Raw genomic sequence first — 24,150 nt, 5'->3', positions numbered from 1 at the left:
CTGTGTTGTCTATTCGTTCTTTCTGTTTTTAGTATCAAGATGTGAAGAAACTGAACGATTATACTGCTACACTGCCATCTTTCCAGAATCTAGCTATGATCTTGCATTTTCTTTATTTTTAATCCTCACCTGAGGACATTTTTGCATTTATCTTCAGATAGAGTGGGAAGAGAGTGAGAGAGAAACATCCATGTGAGAGAGACACATCTACTGGCTGCCACCCACACGACCCCAGCCGGGGCCAGGGACAAACTGCAACCAAGGTACATACCCTTAGTGGGAACCGAACCTGGTCCGCAGGCCGATGCTCTAACCCCTGAGCCCAACCAACCAGGGCCGACATTGCATTTTCATTTCACATTATGTTTTCGCGATTAAGCATCATGAATAAAGGTAGGTAGTCTTTATTTTCTCTGACATGTAGTATTCAGTTCTACAAATATGCAAGCAATGTACTTATCTATTTTTCAGGTTAATTCCTCTTAAAAGGTTTTGCTGTATTACAAGCAATGCTCTATAAATATTCTTTTATATCTCTACTAAGTGCACATGTAGAAAAGCTTGTCTAAGGCAATGCAGTGCAAAGTGTGGTCCAAGTTTTGGAGAGATACAGAGAAAAATCAGAGGGAATGAAATTCTAAAAAATATAATAGGCCGAGCATTTTTTCCAGGTGAAACTGAATACAATCTAAAAGAGACTATTCTCATTGCTGAATTAGATTAATTTAAAATTTCAAGAATAAAATTATTTTTCTGATTAACAGTAGGCAATTGTGAAAAAGACCACATAAGTTATGGAAAGTATTAAAATACCATATTATCTGCCCAACTGAATTATACTGTGATAAATTTTATGACAATTGTGTGCATATACACTTGTCTGTATAGTATCCATCAGAGTTAAAACCCCTGATACCTTTTTGAGACATGTGGCCCATGATTTCAGCAGCATTTTCTCCTTCTTCATTTGTCTGAGGAAAACCTCCAGCCATATAAAAATAGGCAGTAGGATGTGGAGACATGACTGGGGATGATAGAAACAGAGAGAGGAAATCGTATCTACAAAGTGCATGACAATGCACATATATTATCTACACTATGGAAGTTATGTTTTCTGGGGTACATTGGGGAAGACAGAAGCTGGAAAGAGACCTACCAGGATGAAGGTGAAAACATATTCTGAAACTTGAACTCAGAAGAATTTTCCTTCGTGATTATCAAATGTTTGGCAGAGGATGTTGTAAATAACACCTGGGTGATCCAGGAAATAGGCCAATTTAATATGTGGTGATAGATGGCCGGAAAACTCCTGCATTTTTTTAAATTAAAGTGTAGTTGACAAGCAATATTACATTACGTTCAGGTGTATAACATATTGATTTGACATTTATGTGGCTCATGATGAGATCACCACAATAAGTCTAATAACCATGTCATCATATAGAGTTATTAAGATAATATTGACATTTCCCTGTGCTATATATTACATAGTCATGACTTTTTATTTAAATTTTTAATAAGTAAAGGTTTCTACCTCTTATTCTCCTTCACCTTTTTACCCATCTCTCCTCCTCTCCTCCCCTCTGGCAACCATCAGTTTGTTCTATGTATCTGTGAGTCTTTCTGTTTTGTTTTATTTTGGTTTACACTTATCCTCTCCCTCCCTTCCCTGTAAGATTATCTGGCCCTTCCTTTTGCCATGTGATTTGCCCTGCATCCCGTGGAAAGGGAACAGATTCTTGCCTCACTGAGTTTGGCTTGCCCATGTGACATCTTGACCAGCAGACTGTGAGCAGACATGATACACAGCATGGCTAGTGGGAGATTGAAGATCCACCCTGAAGAGAACATGGGCAACAGGGGCCACGTCTTCCAGACGGCCTCTGGCTGACTCGCAGCCCACTTTAGCGAAGAAATTAAAGTTGGTTCCTGTTAAGTCACTGAGATTTGGGGATCATTTGTTAGTGCAGCAAATGATCAATGCTGATGCTCATGAAAAGGCAATATAACATATACACATTATAATTCCCAGGCTAGTGCTCTTAAACACGATACTATACAGCTGTTTAAAATATTCTTGCTTAAGATAAAGATCGGGTCTAAAAACTGGACAGGGGAGCGCCTGGGAAAGAAGGGCGGGGGATTCCGTTTGTGAGCAGTGGGAGAACATGGCAGTTGATAACAAAAAAGCTTGAAGATACTGCCTGCTATTTTTAATTTTATGTTTACAAACTTTCTCAGATTTCTCTACCATGGGGAAAAAATGATATACATATTAGCCTGCAAAGCATGGAGTATCCTGTGACAAATAACAATTTATTTTTCCAAATAAAATATAGCACTAGCCATTATATGCTTGAAAGACACCCAGCAAATCTTTCTTCACCTGACATGAGCAACTCTATTGTCTAGGAAAAGAAATTTTGCTTAAGTAATCCCTTAGCAACAACCCTCAATTCTTACAACTTGACTTCATAATAATTCCCTCCTACAACCACTGTTAACATTTCAGAATTTAGTATGTCATAAACAATAATTGCTTATAATTTTATAAAGTCACTTTTATAACAATCCTAAAAAGCATGCCAAGAGAGAATTACCCACAGGCTTTACTTGAAGAAACACATGTAAATAATTAGGCAACTTCCTTTATATGTACATTTGATGACCAGCACCCTCATCTTCGAACTCCAAAGTCTCTATTATTTCACTTAAAGAGGATGTCAGAACAACTTAATCATTCTTTTATCTTCCTCACACTGGCTTCTTACCTTCACTGCATGTTAAAAATAATGTCGTAAGTATTGATTTCTAGCACTCTATATTTTACAGTCAATAGAGTGGAATAAGGAGGAAGAACAGAAGTTGCAAATAGTTTTAGTACCATTAAACTTTTAGATAATTCTATTCTGTTTTATACCTTTAAAAGTCAACTTAAATGGTAAGCCATTCATATGCAAAAGAATCTGGTCTTCCTCAAAATGACATCTAGCCCCTGCCAGTCTAATGACAGCACAGTGACGGTGCCTGTGTGCACACTGGGGAGGCTTTCTTCGGCTGTGTGCTTCGATTCATGATCTTGGGGAATGTTGACAAGACTGAAGACTGGTATATTGTAGGCCTATTCAGTTTTTATCCTGGAAGGCCCAGAGATTCAAAAGGTCACTGACAATTTTGGACTTTATTTTTTTCCCACCAATTTTTGGAGGAAAGTTCTCTGAAGAAATATAAAAATAATGTTTTGTTACATTGAAAATAGATGTTCTGCAGAGAGACAACAACACCGGGTTCTGCAAAGGTTGGTCTAATTATATTAAGCCACTTCTCTGAATCCTACATCTACTGTCTTGACTTTTTTGTTAAATCCATTCTTTTGTATAGTCAGTAAAAAATGAATATATTTTAAAGCCCAGTGAAACATAAACAGCTATACGTATTTATTTTGAAGTTAAGAATGTTATAGAAGAGTATCTTGTTTATTTCTAATTTTTATTAATGTTTATGTACCTTATATTAGTCCTAGTATTTATTTTGCCATTAAATATTTTTATAAAAATATTATAAAACCTAGAAAGTGGAAATAATTTAACAGAGGGAAATGCATACTGCAAGAAAGTAGTAATAATTCTGTATAAATATTTTGGTTAAAGTATATTTATACATAACTTTTAGGATGGTCAAATTTGTATTATAGTATAGTCATATTATAATCATGTTTTAGTTAGGAAATTTAACTGTGTATGCCTAGCAAAAAAAAAAAAAAAAAAAATTAGAGAGATCGAGAAAGAAATACAGAGATAGAAACAGAGAGAAATGATCATTTTCCCAGAAGTTACTGTGATATAGGAGATATGAATCCAATTCATAAGTCAAGTCACAGTTCTCAAGTATCTAAAATAGTTATCATAATGTATCTCATTATATTGATCATTTATTGTTAAAACAAACCCTGACTACTTCATTTGGTGCTTAACCAAAGAAACAGCTATTCATCCCAATAGTGAATGTAAAGTTGCATGTACTAGCTTTAAAGAACACTAGTATGTCTATCTTCAAATTACTTCGTTAACAGGAATTTATTTTCTATTTTACAAATGAATACTCTAGTACACATACACACAGTAAGCAAGTGGCCCAGGGTCATACATAAGGTGGACGGCACAACTAAGATTCAGACCCCGGTGGGAGACATGAACTTCCACAACCAGAAAGCAGTACTTGGAAAATTCTCATCTGAAACTCGGTGCAATAATTACTGATACTTCTTCATCAGTGCCTGTGACAGTGCGGCAGACTTAGGAAGAGAAAGTTATAAAAAACACAGTTTTCTTTCAAGATTTTTCAAGTTACTAGATCATGAGAGACTAGTTTTGACTTTAGGTTAATGGAGTTTGTTTTAAAAATTTAAGCAAAGATATATGGTGCAATTAAATTTCTGCTTTTAAATGTGTGATGAGTCAAAGTGAATGATTTGCGATAAACCTCTAGTGAGAAAGTACAACAGAGAGCTCCTCTGGCAATCCAGGGGAGGCTGAGCTGGAACTAGTCACTGATGATGGGGACAAGTGAGCAGATTTCAGGGTTATTTAAGGATAGAAATGACATACTTACTGATTGATTGGATGTATAAGTCAAAAAAGAAGCAGTCAAGCCCCGACCGGTTTGGCTCAGTGGTTGGAGCGTCAGCCTGCAGTCCAGTGAGACCGGGGTTTGGTTCCCCTAAGCGCGTGTACCTCAGTTGCAGTTTGTCCCCGGCCCTGGTGGTCATGTGGGTGGCAGCCACTAGATGTGTCCCTTTCACGTCGATGTTTCTCTCTCTCTCTCTGTTCCTCTCTCTCCTTCCCACCCTACCTGAACAACAACAAAAAAAAGAAGCAGTCAATAATAATCTCTAGATATTGGATTTGAATAACCAGTGGATAATGGTGCCATTTATTGGCATAGGGACTGAGGAAGGAGTGAATGTAATGGGCAAAGTAGAAGAACAAAATAAACTTACTTTTTATCTGATTAGTTTGAGACGCCTAGAGAACTTTAAAATGTAGATTTCAGTAAGCAGCATTATAATGGGAATTAGGATCAGGAGATTGATTTGGCTTGGAGGTACTTCTTTAAATCTCACTAAGAAATTACTTCAGGGAAATCTTTTCTTACTATATTTCCATTGTTTAGAAGTACCCTTGTTAAAGTTCTGGTGTCACTTGGAAAGGACACAGAAACCATACAAGTTATTTAGGCAAAATTTAACACGACAAAGTGTTACATACTAACTGAAGAACTAAAGAGGATGAATGGGAACGATGAAGTAACACAGAGAGAATAACAGTAAGAAAGAGCCTCCAGTTTGGCTCAGCGGTTAGAGCGTCGGCCTGCGGTCCAGAGAGACCCGGGTTCGGTTCCTGCTGGGGGCACGTACCTCGGTTGCAGTTTGTCCCCGGCCCTGGTTGGTCATGCGGGTGGCAGACACTTGATTGTTCCTTTCACGTTTATGTTTCTCTCTCTCTCTCTCTCTCTCTCTCTCTCTCTCTCTCTCTCTCTCTCTCGCTCTTCCTCTCTTTCCCTCAAACTCTATCTGAACAGAAAATGGAAAAATGTCCTTGGGTGAGGATAAAACAAAAAAAAGAAGCAACCTCCACTCAGGGCTATGCAAACACAGAGAAGAGGTTAAACTGGGCTTATAAGAATCTAAAATGTATATCTTTTAGGAAGAGGAGCTGGATAGTGGGTACTTCCAAAGCTCAGAGGCTGGTCTCCATAGGTGAGGTCCCAGAGGGCTTTGGACATGGCCCTGCCCTAATGCCTGTGTCGTGTGTGTGTTTAGTAGAAACACCAATCAGGACAAATATATGCACCCCTATGTTTGTAACAATGCTATTTACAATAGCTAAGATCTGGAAACAGCCTGTGTGCCCATCAGTAGACGAGTGGATAAAAAAAGCTGTGGTGCATTTATACAATGGAATACTATGCAGCTGTAAGAAAGAAAGATCTCTTACCCTTTGAGACGACAGGGAGGGGCCTGGAAAGTATTATGCTAAGCGAAATAAGCCAGTCAGAGAAAGACAAATATCACATGATCTCATTTATTTGTGGAATCTAATGGACAAAATAATCTGATGAATAAAACAGAACCAGAGGCATGGAAACATGGAACAGACTGACAAATCTTAGAGGGAAGGGGACAGGAAGAGATTAACCAAATAATTTATATGTATATATAAATGACACAGAAAATAACAGGGTGGTGAAGGCCTGGGGTGGGAACTGGGAGGAGGGGGGCAATGGGAAAAAAGGGGGGACATCTGTCATACTCTCAACAATAAAGATTTTTTTTTTACAAAGACACTTTAATCTTCAGAATGCTCTCTTCCTGCTCCCCCTTTCCTGCTTGCTAACTCACAGTCTAGAAAACATTCTCAAGAGATTGTATAAGGAATGCCAAACATTGCTTTACAACCTAGCCTAGGTTATTTCCTTCTACGTTTTACCCCCAACTGATATAGAAAGTGAAACCCCAAATGGAGATCCAAGGGTTGAAAAAAATGATGCTGTGTAACAAGGCATGGTGATCAGGTTTCATGCTTAATACAGGAACACAGAAGCGAGAGGCTTTCTTTTTGTTTTCCTCTTTCCAGTTTGGCTTTACTGTCTTTTCAATGCCCCCAAAGTAGGTTGTCAACAACTTACTGGTTAACCAGCAACATGTCATCTGAGGGGCTTTTGTGTCATCAATTGATCTATAGTTTCCTATATGATAGATATCACCTTTTATCTATAATTGTATATTATTTCAAAGTCAAGTAAGCAACTTAGAAGTTGTTGGTTGGTAACAATCAAATAAAAGACTGTAATTTATTTGACTATATTCTGTGTACCTGATTTTCATATTCGTCTGAATAGAGAACAGGAAAGCAGCGAAGAAATGTTAGTTTTACTAGTGTTATGGGATCCAGGGAATCAAGCATGTTTGGAATTATAAATATAAAACCCACTTAAAATTCTACTTTGAAGAGAAAAATCTACCTTTAAAATTTATAACCTTAGACAAGCATTTAGAATTCTGAAGCATAAAGCAAAGCCTATGCTAAAAACACTTTTTTAAGGTTCGTAATACCTGTCATTACATTATCAGCCAGACAAATATGCCAGCTATAAAATTATTGGAATGAATTTTACCTGAAAGCTTTTGTATTATAGAATAAGTGAGGCAACACAGACCTTTCTTCATGTAACTCACTCCAGCGAATCTCATTATTTTCCTACTTTCTCTGCCATTTTTAGGAGGCAGGCCTTTTGCTAAGTGGAAAAAAAGAAAGTGAAGAACTTTGTTGACACACAAAGAGCAGGAAGAAAAGGGTGATCCGACATGTGGGTATTTCACGCTCAAGGACCAGTGAACCCTGCCAGGGCACAGGACCTGAGGAATGAACATCCCTTCTAGGTTTCCTCTTTGACGTCCACAGTGGAAAAAATATGTTGCTTTCTTCCCCTCTCCCACGTAGCCAAAGGTGTCCCGTGAAACAGTTGGCTAGAATTTCTGACCCTGTACAGTCAGTTATAGATCATGAAGATGGGATAGGAGAAAACGGTGGAAGGGAAAATCAACTGTTCAAGAGATTCAGACTTGGATGACCTGATTAGAGATTCAGTGGGCAAAGTTAAAAAACCGTCTAAAATTATATTCTGGTCTCCATGAATAGTCATGATTACCCAATAATGATTTTTATATTAGTGAACTATTCCTTCTTGCCTTTCCAGATACCGTGGGCCATATTTATAGGATTAAACTAATTTCAATTTATTCGCTATTGAAATCACATTCACTGTTCTTGTTACTACACAAATGTCCTGTTAAGAATTCTGGCTTTGTCTGGGTTTAGCTCTGGGTTGTTAAGACAAGAGTTATGAGCCCACCTGGGCCTCTGTACTATTCAAGGGTGAATCAAAAATCATTCATTTAGTAACCTACCATTTATTTAAGAAGACATAGATTTAATGTTCATGAAGATAATTATCTTCTTGAGTAAGTAAAATTAAAATGAGTTGTTTTAGAAACTGTAGTAAATGTTGCTATTCTTATAAAATATTTTCCTGGCCCAGCCGGTATGGCTCAGTGGTTGAGCATCAACCAGTTCAATTCCTAGTCAGGGCACATGCCCAGGTTGTGGGCCAAATCCCCAGTGGGGGGCATGCAGAAGGCGGCCAAATGGTGTTCTCTCTCATCTATGTTTCTCTCTCTCTTTCCTTCTCTCTTTCTCTCTCTCTAAAATCAATATAGAAAAAAGTCTTTTTTAATAAAATAAAATATTTTCCTATATTGCTTACAGTTATTTTGAAGTGAATTTTGTGCCAGAAACTGTAATTTCTCCCCAAAAATACAAAGATAAATAAACATTTGAGTTCCTTTCCTCTGGTACTCTCAGTCCTATGAAGGACACAGATATGTAACATGTTAATACTTGCAAAAAAATTGTAGTTGAAGAATGAGTTATTAGGGATAGAGTGGTTATCTCACATAAAAGTGTTTGCATAGCTAAGCAATTTTTCCCAACAGTCATTTTTTTTGTACTAATATTCTACCCACCTGCAACCCCATCCAGCAAGCACCAGCATGTGCTGATCAGTCACTCATCCTAAAAGTGCCAAGGAAGGAATGGTTACTTCAAGACAAAAAGCTTACATGGCTCCTTAATTTCTCCCTGTAGTCTTCTTGTCTTAATGTTCCATCTACCTACAAACCTGTCCAGTAGAGTAGAGGAAGCTGATCAATCACCTAGCCTCACACAACTTCTAGATGGTGGAGGAAACAACATATTATAGGACATTGGATCCGACACCATGGGCAGCATTATATAGTGCTGGATGATGCAACCTGCAAGGGCAGTAAGCTACTTTCCTGCGGGATGATCTTATAGACCAATAGAAAACAGAATATGGGGTGGATTCCATTCTCTTCCTTCCTCACTACCATGCACTTTTCTAAAGAATGGTTGCTCCATATAGCCTCTCCTGAGAAGTTCTACACACTAAGCAAGCACATCTCCTGAATGACCTGATGTGCATTTAGCAGAATCATAGTGAAACAGTAGCTATCATGGCAACATATAATTCCCAAGTGGACCTTGCTTCTCTCTTCACCCCTTGATACCTATGTTTACATGTATGGAATTGGGTTATGGGCTTGACATTTTTGGCCAACTTTACAATTTTACAACTCTACAAAATCTGACCCAGGTCTTTACCCATTATTATAGTCCATATTTCTCGTGAATATAAATTCAATGTCTGCTTTCTTAATAACTTTTACTAATATTTTAACCACCTATAAGTATACCTATTTATTTTTATTTCCATGTAACACTGATATTATGCTGATGTCATAGAATTTATAAGACTACATTATATGTGATTGCATTTTTCTTCCCTACCAACCACTGAGCTGGAACAGAAGAAAGTCTTACTTGTTTAAGGAGCACATAGTATCAATGTATAACAGAAAATAAAAGAATGTTTGTTGAATTACAGTACAGAAGCATAATATAAAAAATATTGAAATGCTTGATAAAAAGGCTCATAGAAATACAATATATTTCACAGTTGTTTTTTACATTCTCTCTGCATTAGGACACTATACAATGTTTATTAGATATCTTTCACATAAATAGTCTCCATTGAGGCATTTTAGAAAGTAAATTTCAGAGCTATAATGTTGGCTTTTAGAGTTGCTTATTAGGCAAGATGTTAAATTGGTAAGCCAAGCAGAACAAAACTATATAGAAAATCCAAATACATTTCTTTATATTGTTCCATAAAAATTTTTTAAGAATATTCTGTACTTAAGTTTATAGCACATAGGCTCATTTAGCTTCATCAGTTCATTCGTTTTATGGATTTTAAACCCTCTTAGACCTTTTGTTCTAGTCATACCTAGCTTTGTGTTGGGCAATCTCATTTATTCTGTTACTAAGCCTTTGACTAAGTCACTTGAAAGTCAATTTCAGATCTCACCACACCTTTCTGGAAACATTTATGTGCTTAAGTTCTCTTTAGAAGAAAGGGAATGGCACTTTCTTATTTTGCCTCTATTCTTTACATACTAATTTGTCAGTTTGTAGATAAGTAAAATAATTTAATTATCTAACAGTGAACATAGCAATTTATAATTCCTAGGTTTATGCATATCAGAAATGATTAAAATGTAATTCATTTAATACACATATATTTTTTGTTTCACTGATGCCTCACATTGAGTTTGCAACCTATTGTCTTAAATAAAACTTTGTTACAGAAAAAAAAATCAATTCACATTAGTGTTCATTTCAAGAAAGCAGCAGTAATGAAAAACGGAGTCAATTTCCCACTGCGGTTTAGAAAAACTAGTGACATAAAATTGGATATATAAAAAAGTGACACTTTGTTCCAACTTACAATTTTAATTAGGCACTTTATTTCAAAAGAGAAAGTGTACTTTGTTCACATCCTGGGACATTCTATAATGTTAATCCATTCTTTAGTCTGCATAGGACATTGTATGTTCAATGTCTAAAAAGTGCTTTTGGTAGTTGAAAAGGCAACATTTTATATTAACTCAATTGAAATATAAAACACAAAGTACTTTAAATTGAATAAAATGATTTTAGTGCTCAATCTAATTTATTGCTGGATAAATGTAACCTTATGAAATGTAATGTTAGTGTCAACGATATGAATCTTTTCTACAAAGTGGAAAATAAAAGCCTACCACATTTTCACAGACATTAATATAAATAATGAAAACCAACTTATACTAAGGTTGGTCTCTGCAGTGTATTAGGCATATTAGTAATGCTCTAACACTGTATTCAAATGTAATAATAAAGAACCTGCTCTTTTAACCTTTTGTCAGCAAAGACAAACAGGAAAATCCACAAGTTGAACTATGTGTATGTATGTGTGTGAAAGTATATGCATACATTACACGTGAACGTGTGGGAAAATAGGTGGGCTAAGAAACTAGCATAAGAAGGTAGAAATATCATTCAGGGATTCCTTGGACACTCAATCCTCTAACTTTCCTTGAATAAGTTTGTCTCTCAGCTGATGTTGAGAATATAAAAGAATCATGCAAAGAATAATTTTTGTAAAATATTTTTAAATGGAAACATGTAGATATATAATTGTAATTATTCCTGAACATAATGGAAGCATGATTTTCAAAGACCTGTGGTGTAGCAAGAATTTGGCTTTATCAACTCAGAAATGTCTCATCAGAACAGGGGTAATCTGTAGCAACTATGCTCTGTATGGAACACAAATCTGTAAAAGGTTACAATTACTCTTGCTCTGTTAAATTCTATATTTTTAATTAAATAAATCAGAAACATATAGCATGTGTGTGTGTGTGTGTGTGTGTGTGTGTGTGTGTGTTTATCCTTAGTAACCTGTGATATGTCCCATAACAATGCAGACAAAAGTCAGTATATTCATTCTAAGACATGTAACAAACAGAACCAAACTGAAATGCCAATTTAGGAAATATAACAAAAAAGATCTTTACCTAGTTATCTTTACTAGTTTCAACTAACTAAAATAAATTTATAGGACAAGAAGAGAAAACCATTAGCAAGAGAAAATATATATTGTCACCCTTTTATCAGTGACTCTGTTTACTCTGATAGCATTTTAAATACTTTCAGATTGTTAACTCTGGCATTTCTAGCCTTGACACCTACAAACTTTTCTCAAAATGTGTCTATGTGAAACTCTAAACTTTCAAAAATTTGAAGCCAATAGTAACATGTGAAAAAGTCATATTTAAAAAGCTCTAATCCGTGAGTACCATCAACCCAAGAATGCTGTGATTAAATAGTCAACAGTAATTTCCCATGAAATTGAAACAAAACTTAAATAAGCAAAGAGTGCCATATTTAACTCTTTCCCTGATTTTAATCTAAAGAGAATTCAGAGAGAAAAAAATGTAACAGGTAATTTAATACAATCTAAGTGAAAAGGGAAGGGTCTTATCTCATCTATATTGTCAAACACATAAATGTTATTTTTATTAATCTCTTAAACTGTCAAATTTATATGAATTCTTTGCTCTGCATAGAAGTTGCTTACAGAATCAGAATTTTAGAAATTAAGAAAGAAAAGCAGCATAAAATATTTTGTAGAATCTTCTTATTTTGTTTTACAGATAAAGTGAAGAGGAAAATGATAAGGTCATTTCAGTTTAATATATGATTTATAATTTTCTTATATTGAAAATGTAGTCAATGAAACTAGACCATCAACTTACACCATACACAAAAATAAACTCAAAATGGAAAAAAGACTTAAATGTGACCCGTGAATCCATAAAAATTCTAGAAGAAAATGTAGGCAACAAAATTTCAGACATCATACAGAGCAGAATTTTCACTGATACATCACCTAAGGCAACAGAAACAAAGGAAAAAAAATGAACACATGGTACTACATCAAACTCAAAAGCTTCTGCATAGCAAAAGAAACAATCATCAAAATGGAAAGAAAGGCAACCCACTGTATGGGAGAGAATAACTGCCAATGATACATCAGATAAGGGGTTAATTTCCAATATATAGAGAGTGCTCATACAGCTCCACAAAAGGAAGACAAAGAACCCAATTAAAAAATGGGCAGAGGAACTAAATAGACACCTCTCCAAACAGGACATACAAATGGCCAAGAGACATATGAAGAAATGCTCAACATCACTAATCATCAGAGAGATGCAAATTAAAACAACAATGAGGTATCAACTCACACCTGTCAGAATGGCCGCCATCAACAAATCATCAAACAACAAGTGTTGGCGAGGGTGTGGAGAAAAGGGGACTGTAATACACTGCTGGTGGGAATGCAGACTGGTGCAGCCGCTGTGGAAAACAATATGGTGCTACCTCAAAAAATTAAAAATTGAACTTCCATTTGACCCAGTGATCCCACTGCTGGGAATATACCCTAAGAAGCCTGAAACACCAATCAGGAAGAATATATGTACCCCCATGTTCATAGCAGCACTATTTACAATAGCTAAGATCTGGAAACAGCCCAAGTGTCCATCAGTAGACGAATGGATAAAAAAGCTGTGGTACATATACACAATGGAGTACTATGCAGCTTTAAGAAAGAAAGATCTCTTATCCTTTGAGACGACATGGAGGGACCTGGAAAGTATTATCCTAAGTGAAATAGGCCAAGCAGAAAAAGACAAATACCACATGATCTCACTTATATACGGAATATAATGAACATAACAGTCTGAGGAATACAGTAGACCCAGAAACATGGAAGTAGGGCACAGACTGATATCCCTCAGAAGAGGGGGTGGGGGGGGATGGGAAGAGATAAACCACAGAACTTATATGCATGTATGCATGACCAATGGACATGGACAACTAAGCTGGGGACGGGGCGGGGGTGGGGTGGGGAGGGGGGTGCCAATGGGGTAAAAAAGGTAAAATATCTGTAACAAAAAAATAAATAAAAAACTAAAAAAAAAGAAAAGAAAATGTAGTCAAGTTTTAAAAAACTTGTTAAGAATATTAACATTATGTTTGTCTTATTTGTATTGAAAAGAGATTTCTGCTTATAAATCCTATCTCTGCCCTTCTATTGACTTCCCCAGCTTTTTAAAGTGGTTTTTGCTTATTGTCCAACATCCTTACCCACCATTAAAATTGTCACTTGGAGCAGCCTTTTACTCTAAGTAGAGATGCCTAAAACTCTCAAGCTTCTAAAATTGATTGTGCAAAATCACAAAATTTCTGTTTGTGCTAAAATAGCCAGAGAAAGTCTCTGGTGAGTCTCTCTCATGCTTGAAGTCACCAAGCAGTAATTAGTCACACAACAGGAGATCTCAGAGAGTATTTAAATTCAGGTCGTTGATTGAAGGGCTGAGAGATGCAGACTCTGGGGGCCATTTCCATGTTCCAGTAGGAAATAGCAAATGCGGAATCAATTACACTGGCTAAATTATTAATCCACATTATTAGGCTACTGTAAAAATTATCACAAATTTGAAGATTGTGTTTTGGCAAGTTGGTGGCTGTCCTTGAAGTATATAGTGGGTTAGTAGCCACAGCAGTAACTTCAATAACAACAGCCACGCAGTACCACTTTAGGTCCTAAGATAGACCTCTGGTAACGGCTCCTGGCTTCTGTTCCCAACTCCTTCACAGCAACTCTTCTTGTCATGGTTTCTAATAATCTTGATCTTAATTACAATAGATAATTTGTAACATATATTCTTATTTAAATCTTCTACAGCTACTGACATTTTCTATAACACCTTTCTTTTTGAAGTACTCTCTCCACCTTGGTTTAGTTGATATATTGATTCAAAGTATCTTCATACATACAATTTTGTTGTTATCTTTATTACGTACTTAATAAAAAGGAGTCTTTATTCATCATCAGCATCATCATCACTACTACAGGTATTGATATAGATTATTAGTTTTAAGATTATTTCTAAAGGTTCTCAGAACTTCCAATAGCCTAAGTATCATTAATACTTAACTAACAATGTATACAGTTTAATCTTCACCATATTCCATTTTTCTTTATATTGATTTAATGCTAATACTCTAGCTGAAGTCCTTAATATTGATCATACATATTATCATAACCTTCTCCAATTGGACTTCTCTGCCTCCATACTTATCTGCCTTCAAATTCATAGTCCATGATGCTATAAGACTGGTATCATCTAAAAGATAAACTTAATAATATATTGCAATCTCTCAAATACAATCATAAACTTAAAATTCTTCATTTGCCCCAAATTTCTTACAGATTAAATCCAAATCTCTCTTACATGGCATTCCTAATCTAGACAATGGAAAATAAAACCTAAAAGTTGATTCAAGTTCTTCGTTTCGAGTTGTTTATGAAATGGTGGTGCTGAAGTAGAATACACAATGGAGACTAAACCTGTAAATTCCCTGAGTGGAAAAAGCCACACAAGCAAAATTTAATGTGTCTTATTCTACAAAACAAGCAAAATGTAACGTTAGGCCACTTCTTGTAAATGCCTCTGTAAATTGTAAATGAAACTTAAGCTGTTCTCCAAAGTTGGCATGAGGTAACCACCTTTGATCCATCCCTTATCACTAGAAAATCTGTAGCTTACTACACTCCTAAACTATATGATATAGTGTATTGATCTTAAGCTACAAAGCTGCACAGCATGTTATTGCAGTACATATTGGAGGTAAATGTAAGCCAATGGTACTTATTTTTGTGTCTAGATATAGATAAATAGAGAAAAGGTAGAGTAGAATAGGTTTAAAAGAAATAGCACAGTCATGAACAGAGCTTGTGTGATTGGCAGTTGCTGTACGTTTATATGATTAGCAGTGGGTAGGTGTGTTTATTCCGGCATCACCACAATCACGTGAGTAATACATTGCTCTGTGATGTTACGTGGGATCGAGGGCACTAGGCTATAGGGATTTTTCAGCTCTATTATAATCTTATGGCACCACGATAGTACGTATTGTTTATCATTGACCAAAATGTGGTTATCCGGTGCATGAAAGTACTATTTTACTGATCTGGTGGTTTTAATCTTATATTTCACATCAATGTATTTACTTCACCTCAAATATATTCCAAACAAATTATATGTGAAGTCTTGTTGAAATCTTAATTTGGCAATATAATAAGGGTTTTGAAGTTTCTTAAAACATCCTCATCAAACCTAGGTGCCTCCACTGGTTCTCATTAATAATAGTGGAGCTAGGGGTGGGAAACGGGAGTGGCAGTACCCATAATTCCAGAGCTGATGCTATCTAAGTAAACAATTCAAGAGGATACATGAAAATGGTTATTTGTTCTGCACGGGACTAGACTTTTGTAAAGTTATTTTGCCTGAAAAAGTTTAAATTTCTTCTGAACTTGGCCTTTCTAAATCTACATTCTTAATTGAGTGCCATTATATCATATTTCAAATCCAACGGGAAAGTGAATACATTTCCAATAATCCACAACTATCACCAATTCCCTTACATTTACTTAAGCACAGAATTCCTGCACCTGCAACTCAGATATGCACAGCAGGATAACTTTTTGCTTAATTTAGCATGGAGATTGGCAGCTAGAATCACTGAAAAATGAATCTTACCCAAACATGTATATAAATTATCCATGAGGGGAAAAGGGTGCTCAAAGAATTAGGAGAGGTTTTCTTTCACTTTAATTAAATAGGATATGGGGTGCACAATCTGCGTTGAGGAGTTTAGAAGAATATGGGCAAATTCTCTTTATTAAGTATAATTAATTTCAATAAATAATTTTGACTGCCATGTGCAGTGTGCTTTGCTTGGAAATGTACGTTTTTAAAATGCTCACGTTATAGTTCATGCCTTGGCGCCGCAGACAGTCTACAATCAGGATTTAAAAGGCAAGCCTATAAAATAACAAGCAGAGAAGGAAGGATGCAAGATCACACACACGCAGACAAGGCGGCTGTCGCATCTGGTTTGGAGAACATAAATTCATACTCATAATTGTTGCAGTTTTTTATTCTGATTTTACTGTTTCCCAAAATAGCATCTCTCTATCCTGCCTCAAGGTGCCTTCCCACACACACATTTTCACAGATTTGCCATCTTGAGATTGTGATCTTTAAGACATCCAGTAAACAGACATGATGGCTCTTGCCCCAGGGAAGTATTGAGGTGCAGAGGTTTGGCACCATGTAAAGAAAAGTCCTGGCCCCTCTTTCTATAGTAGAAAAACAGCCCCGAGTAGCCCTGGGCTCTGGTTGGAAAAAATTCTGGCCTAGAATTAGAGGTCTGATTTCCAAAACTCTTCCTCATTGAGGTTAATCAATTCCAGTCATCCCATTCTGTCTTGATCTTCAATATTGGATCTTCCCTCAGGTGGTCAGACCTACTTGAAATGAAAATATCAGCACATGGTGCAGAATTCTCTTTTTTATACAATATTTTCTAGTCAATGTGCGAAAGCTACCATGACATCTTACATTTATTTGTTTACCCTTTTTCTTCTGCCCTAGAATATCAACTTCATAAGGGCAGAGTCATGCCTGATGCCACTCTACCCAGAATGTATCATGGATTAGTCTGGTGCTCCATTAACCAATTTTGAATAAATGAATATAAAAACTCTCATCTTATTGGACTTGGTTCATATCTTGGCCAGGACTTCTACCTCACCTTAGGTATCTATTCCCCACACTGTGCCCTACATCCTCCAGTTGCAAGAATCATTCTCTTAGATATCTAAACACCAACAATCATTCAGTCTCCATTCAACTGATATTTACCAATTGCCTGCCATGGGCAAATGCTCTTCTAGGGATAAAATGGTAAACACAGAAAGTGTCCTTGTCTCGTGACTATCATCTAGCAATAAAGACAACAAAAAGCAAATAAATATGTAGTATAATTTTGCTCACTGGAATCATACTATGAACAACTAAAGAGTAAAATATCATGAAGAGATTATATTATACTATGAAGAAAAATAAAGCAGAGAAAGGGAATAGAACATAATGGAAGGGATGCCTATTTTATTTTTTATTTATATATATTTTTTATCCTCACCTGAGGACATTTTTCCACTTTTGTCCAGATAGAGTGGGAAGGAGAGAGAAAAAAAGAGCCAGAGAGAGAGAAACATGGACATGAAAGGGACACATCAAGTGGCTGTCTCCCACACAACCCGACCAGGGCGGGGATGAACCACAACCGAGGTAGGTGCCCTTGACCAGAATCAAACCCGCAACTAATTGGTCCGCAGGCAGATGTTCTAACCAATGAGCCAAACCGGCCAGGGGGAAAGGGGTGCTTAATTTAAAGTGGAAGTGATTAGGAAAAGCTTCTTGCACAGATGACCTTGGTCAGAGACTTAGAAAACTGAACCACAGGTCACTTATACATCCTGAGAAGTAACATTCCAGGCAGAGAAGAGACCAAGGACAAGATCGTGCAACATGAACAAATTTGAGATGCTTCAGATTCAAGAGGAAGGCCAGGGTGACTGCAAAAGAGTGGACAAGTATAGAGTGGTAGCAGCTAAGGCAGAAAGTTTGGCAAGACAGACACAAAGCAGGGTCCTTGTATTAGTCTAATCCTGGCAGATTTCACAGGTAAAATTGAAATATCCATAACTTGATCCCAGTTTTCCTGGTAGGCTGATGTTTCAGGGAGAGGGTGTCAATGCTTCACAAAATCATTGAGGTATCCAGAAATATCCATCTTTAATGCATGATTTCCAAGTCTATATTGTGATAAAATTTCACCACCTAGAATATAATCATAAGGCCATGTGTCACTAGAGGAAATTTGGGACAGGCTAATTGTATACCCATGAAGAAAAAGGGGGTCTCTCTGCCAAAGTCAGGTGGGCCATGTTAAGGAATAGTACTTTTATTGAACATGTTTGTGAAAAGCTATTAAAGATGTTTAAACAAAAAAATGACATGTTTTACATTTTAAGATTAATATGGTTATTATGATAGTATAATATAGGTCAATACATTTGAACCTTCCTCTTTTCAAAGACATGATAATAGTTTAAATTACATTAGAGTGTCAGTTCTGGGAGCAGCAAGAAATGTTTAGATTGGGGCTATATTTGCTGGTGATTTCATACGGGCTATAATATCAGCTGGGAGGTTTCTGAGGCTGGATAATATTCTCCTCTTTTGACTTATATAATCCTCTGCTAAATCACTATTATCATACTTCAAAACCCCTTTTTATCATCTGTTTATGTAGATGTTTCTTCTATTACATATTGAACTCTCTGAGGGTAAAGACTACATCTCCATAACCCTGGGTTATAGTACACTGCCTGGCGAATTTAAGCACACAATCAATTATTTTTTATTGAACTGAATGAAAAAAACTTGCCTATGGACACAACACAATTACAATGTCAGACAATATTGGAATCCTGATGTGAGTTATTACAAAACCAACCCTCTTTTCACTACTTTATGTTCTAGAAAATTACAAGCAGCAAAGGAGCAAGGAGAAATTGTACTTAATCCTAGCTAGCTGATGCCCCTAGATATCTAGTCTGGAGGTTAAAACGTGACAACAGAATTTGTAAACTCATGCATTTTATATTAGATAGATGGATTTGTGTCATTTATTCTGTCTGGAACAAAATTTCATACAAAATTCAGGGGAGAAAGAAACGGGCTCTCTATCTCTAAAAAAACACGCAACTTTGTCTGAATTAATAAATGGAATATCAGGTCTCACAGTGATAATCAGTGGTTGATTCATTCAACCAATATTTTTTGTTGTCGACTATAAATGAAACCTTATTATATCTACGGGAGATTTGGTGGGAAAAAATGGTGAAATATCCTGCCCTCTTGAAATTTGTTTTCTTCTGTAAGTTGAAATTGATCTTGAATGTCTGTCAGAACTCCATACAAATAAAACGAGGAAACAAAACAGAAGCTAAAGAGAACAATGTGTCTCAATGGTAAAAAAAGGTGCTATTTTATTTCAGGATACAAAGATCAATGTTTATGTAGAAAAACCAAAATCAAAAATAAAACAACACAAAAAAAGCAGAAACAAAAAAACTCTGACCTTGTTCAGAACCTGGTCAGGGACAAAGTAACGTAAGGCTACTCCTTGAGGGTGTTCAGAGTTTGAATCTGAGTCAGAGTGGAGAAGAGTCACAATACGGTGTTCTTATTGTCATCCAATGCTTACTAAAATGTAAAAGATGTATAGGAGCAAATATTAAAAAATTGTGAGAAGCCCTGGCCGGTTTGGCTCAGTGGTTAGAGCGTCGGCCTGCGGTCCTGAGAGACCCGGGTTCGGTTCCCGCTAAGGGCACGTGCCTCGGTTGCAGTTTGTCCCCGGCCCTGGTCGGTTGTGCGGGTGGCAGCCACTCGATGTGTTCTTTTCACATCGATGTTTCTCTCTCTCTCTCTTCCTCTCTCTCCCTCCCACTCTACCTGAACAAAAAATGGAAAAATGTCCTCGGGTGAGGATTAAAAAAAAAAAAAAAATTGTGAGAAAAAATGGAAGTCCAGAATTTCTCACCATTATCCCATTCCCTAATCTTTTTTTTTCTTTCAAGTAAAATTTACACTCAATATTATTTTGTATTAGTTTCAGGTGTACAGCATAGTGGTTAGACAGTCATATACTTTATAAAGTGATCCCCCACCTTGCAGCATACATAGTTATTACAATATTATTGATTATATTTTCTATGCTATACTTTACATCCCTGTACCCCATCCTTTCTTGAGAAGGTATTCTGGAGAGAAGTTTCAGCTTTACCCATGTCTTGAAGGAAGGGAGGAGTTTGCTTGTTTTTTAGGTTTATTTTAAGGGTCCAGTTCCCCGCACAGATCAGAGACTGGCAGTAAGGGTTCTCGCTCAGTCATGCAGCCCGTGTCTGGCTGGCTCTCCAGAGCAGTGTCTTCTAAGTTCTGGCTGGTCTTTCCAGCTGCCTTGATTCCATGGGACCCCATGTTATCACGTGCGGTCACTGCTGCTCTGCAGAGACATCCTTCAGGACTCTTCAGTGCTCCACTCAGAAAATGCATGTCGTTTTAGGTTCACAGGTTGTTGGCCAATACAAATCACATGGCCATGGCCATTTCCTAGGGACATGTTTTCCCCACACAGAATAAAACCGGATACTTTGATGAGCTCTAGTAATTTTTCCTCAACCTCCCCTTTGGGATCATTTTAGCCTAATCCATTTTAATATGAGTAGCTTAAGGCAAAGGTTAAACCAAGAAGGCTACTCTAAGTATACTTATACCAAATCCTAAATCTGAAGTATTCCATCTATGTCTTAATATTCTAGCATCTTACCATTTCATTCATCAACAAAAGTCAGAGGGCAGGGAAAATAGTTTTGTTGTTGTTGTTTCTCCAATGTTAACAATGGAAGATCTTTCTTAGGAGTTTAAATATAGAAATGTGCAGTTTCTAAGAGCCTTTTATCTATGCCTGTCATACTAAATGATTTAGGATATAAGTGAGCATTTAAAAGTGTCCAAATCCTCAGTCATTTTTTTCCTTAAACCTTTTCAGCTGATCCAGCCTTTAGGATTTTAGTGTGAAAAAAATATATTTCTAATATTTAATTGGTACAGCCCATTCCATCTTCTCTTGGAGCTGGAATTAAATTGAGCAGGTTGGTTTGACAGTGACATGAAAAGAGCAGAATGAAGCCCACGCCATCTGTGAAAGCCAACATTGACTTAATGCTTATAATCCCTGTTTGGCATTAGGTCTACAACAAGGAGCAAGTCAAGATGAGGTGAAATAACAGGAGGAAGTATCTCTAAAAATCTAATTTCAAATATATTATTTCAATGTAAATGCATAATATTACTCATATATTTTTAAGGTTCCTAATGCTCTTACCTAAAGTATGTTAATCATGTGATAGCTATAGTAGATAAAAATTCTCCTTTAAACAACCTCAAGTAATTATTTCTGGATATTTTAAAAGAAGTTAAAATATGGATTCATTTAACTGATCAGAGTTATTACTGTCTAATAATACCAGGAGCACTGCTATGTGCTACAAGAAAGACAAAAATGAATGGAATGGCTTTTGTTTCTGAGGAGCTAAAAATTTTAGTAATAATGATTCTGTTATAGATGCTGGGATTACAAAAAAGAACAGGCAAATATAAGCACATGGTTTACTACCAAGAGTAGCTTTTAATGAATAACTATAAAATACATTGGAATGACTCCTCAAAAGTTATTTTAAAATTAATTTTCCTTGTCTGCCTCTATGAACAAAGTAATAAAACTAAAATAGGTATCTTCGAAGTCTCCATTGCAGCTGTGATTGGCCACCTGAAGCACCCCATGGAGTGCCCATCTTCCTTGTGTGTCTTTCCTCTTTCTCAATTTAACTGAAACATGTTCCTCAGTGTTCGTTTATAACCCTGTGGTTATGACAGGCTAAAAGTGAAGCAGGAAGATAGGGGTAGCAAGTCATAAATTCATCATTAAATCACACCACCAGCTCTGAATTACCTTCTTCTGATTTTTTTTTACATAGTTTATTTTATTTTAAAAATTAATTTGTTTTTGTTACAGATGTTTCTCCTTTTCCCCCACTGATTCCCCCCTCCCCTCTGCCCTATCCTCAGCTTTGTTGTCCATGTCCATTGTTCATGCATACATGCATATAAGTTCTGTGGTTTATCGCTCCCCACCATCCCCTCTTCTGGGGATTGTCAGTCTGTACCCCACCTCCACGTCTCTGGGACTACCCCATTCCTCAGACTGTTGTGTTCATTATATTCCACAAATAAGTGAGATCATATGATACTTGTCTTTCTCTGTTTGGCTTGTTTCACTTAGGATAATACTTTCCAGGTCCCTCCATGTCGTCTCAAAGGATAAGAGATCTTTCTTTCTTATAGCTGCATAGTACTCCATTGTGTATATGTACCACTGCTTTTTTATCCATTCGTCTACTGATGGACATTTGGGCTGTTTCCAGATCTTAGCTATTGTAAATAGTGCTGCTACAAACATGGGGGTACATATATCCTTTCTGATTGGTGTTTGAGGCTTCTTAGCGTATATTCCTAGAAGTGGGATCAAATGGCAGTTCAATTTTTAATTTTTTGAGGTAACACCATATTATTTTCCATAGAGGCTGCACCAGTCTGCATTCCCACCAGCAGTGTACTAGAGTCCCCTTTTCTCCACACCCTCGCCAACACTTGTTGTTTGATGATTTGTTGATGATGGCCATTCTGACTCATTGTTGTTTTAATTTGTATCTCTCTGATGATTAGTGGTGTTGAGCATTTCTTCATATGTCCCTTAGCCATTTGTATGTCCTGTTTGGAGAGGTGTCTATTTAGTTCCTATGCCCATTTTTTAATTGGGTTCTTTGTCTTCCTTTTGTTGAGCTGTATGAGCACCTTCTGATATTTTTTATATGAGAAATATAAAAACCTATAACTAGTATAAGTTACAGTAATAAGATTTTCTGTAAATCAAATTCACATGAAAACATAATGATAGAGTGACTATCAGTAGACTAGTATCTAAGTGTCTGTTAATTATTTACTTTCAACTGACTTTTATAGAAAATAATAAATAGCCAAAATTATTTGTATAAATCAACATTAAATTTTTCATGTAATTTTCTGGCATGTTTTTATTTTGCAAAATAAGATTAAATAGAAAAAAATGAAAACATGCTTCATAATATTGCCATGTATATAAGAACACCCAAGCTTTTGGGGTTGTGTTCCCTTTATCAGTTTACACACAAAGAAATATACACACGCACATACCTCCATGTTTAATTCACAGTAAAGATTGGTGCTCAAAAGCAATTTTGCACAACATATGGAAATTAATCAGACGTATTTTGAAATAAGATGCATAACACATCTTCCCAAAGAGAATTTTCTGAAATACAGTATTAGATCAGGGATATTCATTCATAGTACAACTGCTGAGGGATTAGATCCAAATCTTAGTATTTGACTTATTGTTACTCTTTTGAAACATGAAGAATTGTTTTCCTCTTATGGATTTACTGAAAATAAATTTGCTAATCGTAACCATCTGTCACTTATCCAAGAAAAGGTGTATTATTTTCACTGAAATGTTATTTGCAACAAAATAAATACAAGTCACTAAGACAGGCTTCCAGCTTATGTTGTGTTTTTTAGATTCTTGGTTTTTGTTTTTGTTTTCGTTTTTATTGTTGACTCTGTTACAGATACCCCTTCCCCCAACTGCACCTTCTTATTCTTGCTGTAGACATAAAGGGTCTACCAACTTCCTGCAAAACAACATCAAAGATAGTCAAATTAGAGTCTGATTCTTTGATGGTGGGAAGGCCTGTAGTAATTGACCGAGAATAGTATTACAAAGTCTTTTTTGGATGCTGCACAATCTCTGATTTCCTGTTAACCTAAAAATTTCCTCACACTTATTCATTGAGTAATTCCGAAAGGGATACTGTTGCTTCTCAGTCACTAGTGAGCAAGGAAGTCGGGGAAGAAATGAGAAGTTGGCTGGATTTTTGCATCAGAGAAACTTGTCAGTGATAATTACCAAGTCACAAGTATGATGTGACAGACTTGGGTTCACAATCAAAATGCAGGAGATCATTCATAGAGTAGAATCTCTTTTAATT

This window comes from Molossus molossus, unplaced genomic scaffold (assembly GCF_014108415.1).
Source record: "Molossus molossus isolate mMolMol1 unplaced genomic scaffold, mMolMol1.p scaffold_m16_p_1, whole genome shotgun sequence".
Lineage (NCBI taxonomy): Eukaryota > Metazoa > Chordata > Mammalia > Chiroptera > Molossidae > Molossus > Molossus molossus.
Note: the sequence above shows the minus strand (reverse complement) of the source record.